Raw genomic sequence first — 10,600 nt, forward strand, 5'->3', positions numbered from 1 at the left:
TTGATTTAGGTTTATATAAACTAAGGAATGCTAATTGCAAATCGTGGCTATAAAGTTCATGAACCGATTCGAGTGAATCAAATCGTTTTTGCTTCGATTGTGTCTTGTGTAGTTGCATAAGATTTCCTTGCAGTTGAACAACTCTCTAACTAGTTCTTTTGAGTCACTTGAACTAGTTATGGTGAAGAAGAATATGGTTGATATGAAAGTGATCATATGGCTAACCACTTGGTTAACTATTGTTGAACCAACAAATGTACATGTTTGGGTACGGTTACACAAACCTAGAAACGTGCATTTACTTTGTGTGTAACAAGCTAGGTTTTCGATCTAACGGTTGAAAGATATTAGCTTGAATCTAATCAGGTTTTCATCTAACGGCGAATATTGAATGCTTTGTTACCAAGCTAACATTGATTGCAAACCCTGATTTGAAAGACTATATAAGGGATAAATCTAGCAATTGGGAAACCTAATCCCCACACCTTACGTGTGATACTAGTTGTGTAAGCTAGAGTTGATTCTCCTTTAACCTTGAGTTTCTTCTTCTAAAAACCAGGTTAACCACTTAAAGACTTCATTGGGATTGTGAAGACAGACCGATACTACTTTCTCGTAGTTGTGTGATCTGATCTTGCCATTTCTATCGTACGAGTACAATCGCAAAGATTGGCTTGAGATTGATATCTCCGATAGGAAAGATATAAAAGTAGTCACAAACATCTTCGTCTCATCGTTTGTGATTCCACAATATCTTATTTCGCCGCGTCGATTAAGATTATTGTGAGGTGATTGATAATACTAGGCTGTTCTTCGGGAATATAAGTCCGGGTTATCAATTGGTTCCTCTTCACCTTGATTTATCAAAAGACGGAACAAAACTCGTAGGTATATCTGTGGGAGACGGATTTATCTATTACCGTAGATTTTTCTGTGTGATACAGATTTGTTCACTAAAGTCTTCGACTTTGGGTCGTAGCAAATCTTAGTTGTGGGTGTGATCAGCTAAGAGAATCAAGTGTGTAGTATCCTGCTGGGATCAGAGACGTAAGGAGCGAAACTATACCTTGGATCAATGTGAGATTGATTGGGGTTCAACTACAGTCCAGACCGAAGTTAGTTTGTAGTAGGCTAGTGTCTGTAGCGGCTTAATACAATGTGTGTTCAATCTGGACTAGGTCCTGGAGTTTTTCTGCATTTGCGGTTTCCTCGTTAACAAAATTCTGGTGTCTGTGTTATTTCTATTTCCGCATTATATTGGTTATCTTTATAATTGAAATATCACAGGTTGTGTGTTAGAATCAATTAATTGGAAATCCGACCTTTGGTTATTGATTGAAATTGATTGATACTTGAACATTGGTCTTTGGTACCGTTCAAGTTATCTCTCTAGTATTTGATAAAGACTCGCAGATTTCTATTTGCTTGAGTATAGATCAACTCGAGAGATTGAGATATTAACTCTTTGATATACTTTTATCTGGATTGAGTCTGACTGTCTAGTTGATTCTCTAGAAAGTATATTGGAGTTTGTCCATACAGATTGCTAAGAAAAATATTGGGTGTAATTGTTGTACCCCTGCCTTTTCAATTGGTATCAGAGCAGGCAAACACGTTAAAGACCTTACAAGTCTGCGTTTGTAGCGATCTGACTTTATGGATAGAGGTGCGATCTCTATTAACGTACCACCAGTATTCGATGGTTCAAACTACCCATGGTGGAAAGTTGCTATGCGTGCTTTTCTTCAATCTCGTGATTTTCGAACATGGGTAAATGTCCTTTGTGGCTATGATCCTCCGGTTAATACAGAAGGCGATGTATCTGTACCTAAGGATGTTGGTAGATATAGTCCAGAAGAAATCCTTGTTGCAAAGCAAAATTCTGACGGCTTAGATGTTATCTGACAGGCCATTACCCCAGACCTTCAGCACTACGTGCCTACTTGCACTAAGTCTAAAGATGCCTGGGATATCTTAGAAACTATATTTGAAGATAATAGATACGTTTCTAAGAAGCATACCATCGATGGAGGAAACAACCTCAACACTCTCTCCAAAATATTCCTTTTGGAAAGGTAAAAATTCTTGATTATGTTCAAACTTTTTCCATTCAATGTTGTTTTGGATGCAAGTGAAACCTCTAACTTGTCTTGGACTGATGAATGTTGTTCAAATGGTGATTTGTTTGATAAACCATTGATAACACAAAGGATCAAAGAATTTGTAAAAAAAAAAGCATTAGATGTGATAAACGTCTCTTGTCAGAGTTTGCTGCTAATGATTCTTTGAAAGAAAAATCTTTAAGTGTCAACGGTTTGAATACGTCTGATGGATGTGGTGAACCCTCAGCTCTTGCAGCAGAAACATCCACATACTCAAGTTCTGATTCAGAATTTGAGTCTGACACAAAGATTTTCGAATTCTTGAATAGAGAGGTTCTTCAGGAAAATCTTCAATTAGAAGCTTCATTGAAGAAACTAGAATCATTAATCCTGGTGAAAATCCTTGAGATAGATTGTCTCAATGATGAACTCACCAGAACCATCGCTCTAAAGAAAAAAGAGATTAACACTCTTAAGGATGATCTACAAAAATTATCTGGAAGCTCTGACAAAATTTCAGCAATGCTATTTAGTCAGAAGTCCTTTGGAAACACATATGGTTTAGGATTTAAAGGCAAAACTGATGGCATTGTCAACCCTGTTGTTTCTATTAATCATGGAATAAAGGTTGAAAGTTGTGATAAACAGAAGGCATTTCAACAAGACAAAGGATCCTTGATTTGTTCGTTTTGTGGAAATGGAAATCATGTTCAAAGCACGTGCTGGAGATTCAGAAGGAGCAATAAAAAGATCACCAAACGTCAAAAGAACATGCAAAAGATGAATCTGGATAATCAATATGGGTCTCATAAAACCAGTGCTTCCAGAATCAGAAGAGGTAGGAAATTTTTTTGTACAACAAACCTTGGTAAACCACTATGTGGTAAACAAGGGGAGCGTTTGGCTCACAACGTCTCTGTGTAATACCAGAGACGTTCGCATCCTCATCTTTAACTTGAGAAAATGGGGTTTTGCGTCTTTGTGGCTCAAGTATTGTATTTTTGTTAAGAAAATATTCTCCTAACAATATAGATAAAGTATCATTAAACTACAGAAGACTTGTTCTTCTAAGGTTTAGACGTCCATAAGTCTATTTATAAAATCGTTTGTAGACTTCCTCCTTCCCTAAAAAGATATAGTTTCATGGCTCCTGTAAATAGAGGCACCACAAGCAGGGATGCAGTCGAAGCAGCTAACGTGTATCAGTGTAAAGGAATTTCTTCCTCAAAGGTGAAGAAAGTGAAGGCTACAAATAATGGAGAAGGTTCTTGCTCTAATTGGTTCTTGTCTTTTTATCAGCTTGATGATAACTTCAGAGACTTGGTGAAAGAATTCATCAACAAAAGAAACGATTTAAAATCTCAAATTGTTTCGTCTTCAGAAAAGTTAATTCACTATGAACGTATCTTTTCTCAAACAAAAAACACCGTGCGTGAACTAAAAAGAGAACTTAGTGAGTTGATAGATGTTTCTGAAGATTTGGAGGAATTGAACGATCCCATAATCAATGGGTTTTTCAATAATGAGAAGAAATTCTCTGTAGATGCTCTGAGAAAGATCTACAACGACTAGTAAGTCTTCGGATGAGAATTTTTCTTTTCTTGTTTTTATTAAGAAGAATAACTAGAGTTTGGAATAGCCATTATTGTGATTACACATATCTATGTCCAACGTTTTCAGCTTCATGTTTTTAGGTTTATTTGTTTAAATTATAAAACTGTTTGGAAGATGATTTATGCAGCATTAATATTTATGGTTTTATATATTGCAATTTTTTTATGGGATATGTGTGTTTGCGTCCGTGAACTATGATTGTCCCATATCTTGTCAAAAGTAAAGTCTTTCGTAAGTCGATATTCACGTATTGATAAAAGAATGAATGGACTTTTGACAAATACAAAAGTTAAGCCTATTATGTCATTATTGATGGAAGATAGGTTAAAATCTTTTGTTTACAAGGATTATGTCTATTAGATGTCGTTATGCGAATAGTGATGGAAAATAGAATGAATCCTTGTGTATTCCGCAATATTGATCTTCCCAAATCCTTATATTTTGTATATACTGTGTTGTTCCGTAAAGTGTCTTATGTTGAGCACTATCGACTGAGTTGATTGTTTTCTTATGATTAGCTTAGTTGTTGCTCCGTGAGGTACTTTATGTCGAGCATGACCAATTAAATTAATTACTTTTTGTGGTTAATTTGGTTGTGTATTCCGATTAGATTAATTATGGGTTCTCTTGTGATTAATCTAATTGAGTATTTTTGAGTCTCCATAAGTTCACTTATGTTGAGCATTTCCGATTAAATTAATCATAGTTTCTCTTTTGGTTAATTTAATTGAGTATTTTTGGATTCAAATTCATACCCTTATGTGATTTGTTATGTCCAAAGAAATCCTTTTTTTCTTTCGAAATTAAGGTCGCTCTTGTTGTTCTTTCGGGAATGACATTTTGTGGGGGGGAGTTCTTAATTCAACTTGTGCTTAATTGCCAAATCTTTGTGGGAAGTGCGGATGTGGAATATTATAGGGGTTATCGTGTATATTTAAACTCCTTGATGAATGCATTTAGCTTCGGCTTTATGATTGCATCTAAACAAGATGATATATGCTTTCTTTGGTCATGAAATATCACTTTTGGAAATTTCATTAGGATCTCATTCTTGTACCTTTTGCCAATTTTATTGACAAAAAGGGGGAGAATTAATATGTAGTTCGCACTATAAATACATATGGTTTTTGGATCATTATGCAAGGGGGAGTGGTTTCCTTGTGAGATGGAGTATTGACTAAGGGGGAGTGATACATATCACCATAGTATTGTTGTCAAAGTTGTGATACAATTGAACTTTGATGTTGTGTTATGATACTATGACACTGTATAAAAATGAACGAGAATTATGTTTTCTCATTGTTATAGCTACGGATTTTCAACAACGATGATGCTGAACTTACAACCTTTGGGATCATTGGAGTACTTGGAAGTGACGAAGATTTCGAGTAATGTTTAAGATTAGACATGTGGAATAGGAGCTACATAAGTTTCTTTATCTTTTTTGTATTCCATATGTATTGATAGTTTTGTCACTAAATTTGACAATGGGGGAGATTGTCAGAGCATTGCTCGGTCGAACTCGCATGCGTTTCTATCTCAAGCATGTTTGTTAATGTTAGTGATTGAAACTATAAGTCTTGATTTCTAATCTACTATATCTAAGTCTCAGACTAGGATAGAAAGTGTAGTTGAGCTCAAGAACTCCATGGAGGATCATCATACAAGACGAATAACTACTCAAGGAACTGGTGGAACTTCATCGACAAAAAGGTATGTGGAGACTTGAACTTATCTATCAATCAAAAGTCTAACTACTCTATCTCCTATCTTGAGACAAAAGTCGTTTTGCTATATAAACTTTGATTATACACATTTGGTATTTCGAGCTGAGTTTAACTCGCCTATCTATTTCTCGAAATACGTATTGGTAAGCTTTCCCTTTGGCCAAGTTCATCTTTACCTAGTGACGAAAGTCATGTTATGTTTCAATCACTTTGAAAATTGCTTTGACGAAAAATGGTTTGTGAATAACAACTATATAACGTCCTCTAAGAATGTTTCAATGATTGAAATGAGAGTTTAGATTATATAACCAATGATGGATATAAGCATTGTTGTGGAAAAACATATATGTATAAGTCCTTATTCCTTGAACCAAAATTTGCGAACTTTGTTGATCAAGAAAACCAGAACAAGATCCGTGAACTAATTCTACGAACTGGCAGAAGTTCTCGACCCGAGAAAATCTGCTGGAGTATGAGAACTCGTTCCGGGAACTTAAGTCCGCGAACTTGAGTTAGGTTATATCTAAAGACGATTGTTTGTGAACTCATGTTTATATGAACTAAGGAATGATAATTGTAAACCGTGGCTATAAAGTTCATGAACCGATTCGAGTGAATCAAATCATTTTTGCTACGATTGTGTCTTGTGTAGTTACATAAGATTTCCTTGCAGTTGAACAACTCTCTAACTAGTTCATTTGAGTCACTTGAACTAGTTATGGTGAAGAAGAATATGGTTGATATGAAAGTGCTCATAGGGCTAACCACTTGGTTAACTATTGTTGAACCAACAAATGTACATGTTTGGGTATGGTTACACAAACCTAGAAACGTGTATTTCATTTGTGTGTAACAAGCTAGGTTTTCGATCTAACGTTTGAAAGATATTAGCTTGAATCTAATCAGGTTTTCATCTAACAGTGAATATTGAATGCTTTGTTACCAAGCTAACATTGATTGCAAACCCTGATTTGAAAGACTATATAGGGGAGAACTCTAGAAACTCGGAAACCTAATCCCCACACCTTACGTGTGATACTAGATGTGTAAGCTAGAGTCGATTCTCGTTTAACCTTTGGTTTCTTCTTCTAAAAACCAGGTTAACGACTTAAAGACTTCACTGGGATTGTGAAGCCAGACCGATACTACTTTCTCGTAGTTGTGTGATCCGATCTTGGTATTTCTATCGTACGAGTACAATCGCAAAGATTGGCTTGAGATTGATATCTCCGATATGAAAGATATAAAAGTTGTCACAAACATCTTCGTATCATCATTTGTGATTCAACAATATCTTCTTTCACCGCGTCGATTAAGATTATTGTGAGGTGATTGATAATACTAGGTTGTTCTTCGGGAATATAAGTCCGGGTTATCAATTGGTTCCTGTTCACCTTGATTTATCAAAAGACGAAACAAAACTCGTAGGTACATCTGTGGGAGACGAATTTATCTATTACCGTAGACTTTTCTGTGTGATACAGATTTTAAAGTCTTCGACTTTGGGTCGTAGCAACTCTTAGTTGTGGGTGAGATCAGATAAGGGAATCAAGTGCGTAATATCCTGCTGGGATCAGAGACGTAAGGAGCGCAACTGTACCTTGGGTCAGTATGAGATTGATTGGGGCTAAACTACAGTCCAGACCGAAGTTAGTTTGTAGTAGGCTAGTGTCTGTAGCGGCTTAATACAGTGTGTGTTCAATCTGGACTAGATCTCGGGGTTCTGCATTTGCAGTTTCCTCGTTAACAAAATTCTGGTGTCTGTGTTATTTCTATTTCCGCATTTTATTGTTTATCTTTATAATTGAAATATCACAGGTTGTGCATTAAAATCAATCAATTGGAAATCCGACCTTTGGTTGTTGATTGAAATTTATTGATACTTGAACATTGGTCTTTGGTACTGTTCAAGTTATCTCTCTAGTATTTGATTAAGACTCGCAGATTTCTATTTTCTTGAGTATAGATCAAATCTAGAGATTGAGATATTAACCCTTTGATATATTTTTATCTAGATTGAGTCTGATTGTCTAGTTGATTCTCTAGGAAGTATATTGGAGTTTGTCAATACAAATTGCTAAGCGAAATATTAGGTGTGGTTGTTGTACCCTTGCTTTTTCAGGTTAGTTAACTAGTAATTCTTGTTAATGCATTCAGTTAGACTTGAATAATCGAAACCTTCACATTTGATAAGTCTAAGTAAGATCCGAAAAACTTAGTTTCTCTTATTCGGAAATCACTTGGACTAAACAAATGATCCCGAAACACTTTTGTTAAGCCATAAACGATCCATATAAACCAAATAAATCAACTTGCATAATCATTTATCTTAACCGGGAGCAGTTGAAACAAACATAGACATTATAGTACCGCAATTGCACCGAAATTTTGTAAGCCTAAACAATTCATACCAAACAATAACGAAAGATAACAATAGTTTTTCTTAAAGGGAAATAATTGAATCACAATCAAACATCCATACACAAATAATGGAATAAACATTAATTGTACCGAAATTTCGTTAAGCAAAAGCAATAAGGATATGAAATAAAATCATGCTTTTCTTAAACAGGAAAACAATTAACTAACAAGATTGTTACCTCAAATTACGCATCATCTTTTCCAATAGTGTTTGCATCTTCTTTCCAGAGAGAATTGATACCAAAACATCACTATGTTGTCATCCTTATGCAAAACAAAAGAATAACAACAACCAACCTTTACCAGAGAAAGTTGAAAACCGGTTTTAACTTTGCATAGCAAAAGTTGAAACCTCGAAACACATATGCTTTTATGCTAAACCAAAAGATTCAACATATTGTGACTTTTTCACATATTGTTTCTACAAGAATCCCTCATGATCCTTTGATTAAGCCTACCAACATGGGTTAGAACTTAATCCTGCTAAATCAAAAAGTCACCCAAACCATAAAGGTTCAGACATTATGAGATCGAATATCAAGGTAATAAAATCGAAATCAAGCATCCGATAAACATACATAGCAATAAAATAAAGCATTCAAGCACATGCCATGTAACCGAAAAATATCGCAAGAAATATTATAAAATAATAATTTTATTCACAATAAGATAGTTTTATTCATAATAGACTTTACAATAATTGAAAGAAATAAAAAACTGAAGTCTATTTTTCTTCCTTGAAGACAAATATTAATCTTCGTGAACATGGGATCTCTTTCTCTTGATAGGCGTGATTCTTCGAATTCCCTAAAGAGATCCTTGATTGAAGTAAAGTTCCTCAACCTTGTGGAAATTTGATTCCTCTTCGTTTACTCTTCTGGAGAGCAAAGCTAGTTGTTTGAGGAGCTGAGCTTGAACAAGTAATGATTTCTCAAGACTTCGTTTTATTAATAAAACTTCCAACTTTGTTTCAGCACAGGTTCGAGCCAGATTGTGAAACTTCTTTTCATAGTCGATCATACATGGTGATTAATTTGTACCCATATAGGGAATGGATCCGAACTCATTGAAGTTATGAAATCCGAAAGTACCACTGTTCAATTTTTCCGCATACCTTTCTGAAACCCTAGCAGAAAGATTTGAATGATAATCTGTATACTTTACTATTCTTCGCTCCAAGGGAATGAACAAGAATCTCAATGTTTTACCGAAATTTTATATACTCAGAAGTTTCCAAAAACGGGTTTATCGATTATGGAAAACAAAGATTCTTTCTTAATATGAAATAACCGAAATTTATTAATGTTCAGTATTTTTAAAATAAGTGTATTCCTGATAATATTTTTGAAGATCTTGCAAGTTCTACACTATTGTGCAAAATACACTGGACTCATTAAACAACTGTTTGAGCACACCATGAGCGAGTGCGTTTCTCAACCTATACTAGGTATTTGTTTGAGATTGACTGCTTTTTACATATGTGAACGAGAGTCTCCCTTTTTTTGTTCTTTTAAAAAACTTTATTTTTTTTTGGTGGACACCCCAAACTTATCATAGAAATAACTATCATCAAAATATTTTGGTATTACCTTATGTGTTGATGATATGAGATATTTTCACTTTTCCTTTTGTTTAGCTATGTTTTCTTCTTTGGGATCCACTTCCAGGCGTTTCCAGTCTTCTGTCCTTCTTGCTTATCGTGATGATATGCTCTTATTGATTTTTTTAATCTAGGAAGATCAGTCTTATGCAAGAGATTTCTCGAAGAAGATTTCACATAATATTCTTGGATAGAGATTAAACTAGCCAATAGTCGACATCCTTTAATAACATGTCATTTGGTTCCAAAACCATAGCATCTTCTGTGATGATGCCTTTGATGATGTTGAGGACACTGCTGTGTGTTGTTCATCTCAGAATTTTCCGAGAATATTAATGCACTCTTAGGAGATGACACTTTTTTTCAAGAGTTTTTAGGGTCACCTTTCTTCCTTTTTGAGAGAAGGATTGGATCAGGATGTTTAGATTTTTCAAAAAATGATGTATCCGATTGATCTCCTGATATTAACAAATGCATTTCATTTTTAAGGCAGTTGACATGTTCTATGATTGTCTTTCGCTCAGAATCATATGAGTTTCTTGACGCATTATATTCATTTGTAGCTGTTTTCTCAAGATTTCATTCTTTTTTTCTTGACTAATGTTTTTCTTTAGCTTTGATTCTAAAGAAAGAATCCTTGAGGTAGACGTAGTCTTGAGAGAGTCTAACTCAGCTTTAAGGTTTGTTAGATCAAGATTGAGTTGATATTTTTTAACTTTCATAAGACACAAGTCTTCAAGGAGTTTTCCTTCCCTTTTTAGTGCAAGAGTGAGTTTTGTTGCACACGAGAGAAATTCTTTACTTAGTTCATCTAGCTGTGAAGTCTCTATATTCACATACTCACTTTCTTCTTTATCCTCATGAATTAATTCAGAATCTGAATCATTGATTATGAATATAGGACTTAGCTTAACATCTTCATGAGTATGTGAGGACATATTATCAGAATAGTATGTAGAACTTGTAGAAGATGCTCCTTCTAAGCACTTGCTGAAATTAAACCCATAAAGAGTTTTTCCAAAATCTTGTGATACGTTAAATGAGTCTTTCTTTATAAGTTTAGGATTTCTTTTCTTATTTTGACTCATATCTTATAGGTTGGATCGCACCAAACACAGATTGTTAGATCTTTTCGT

The sequence above is a fragment of the Papaver somniferum genome, chromosome 2 (genome assembly GCF_003573695.1).
Source record: "Papaver somniferum cultivar HN1 chromosome 2, ASM357369v1, whole genome shotgun sequence".
Classification (NCBI taxonomy): Eukaryota; Viridiplantae; Streptophyta; class Magnoliopsida; order Ranunculales; family Papaveraceae; genus Papaver; species Papaver somniferum.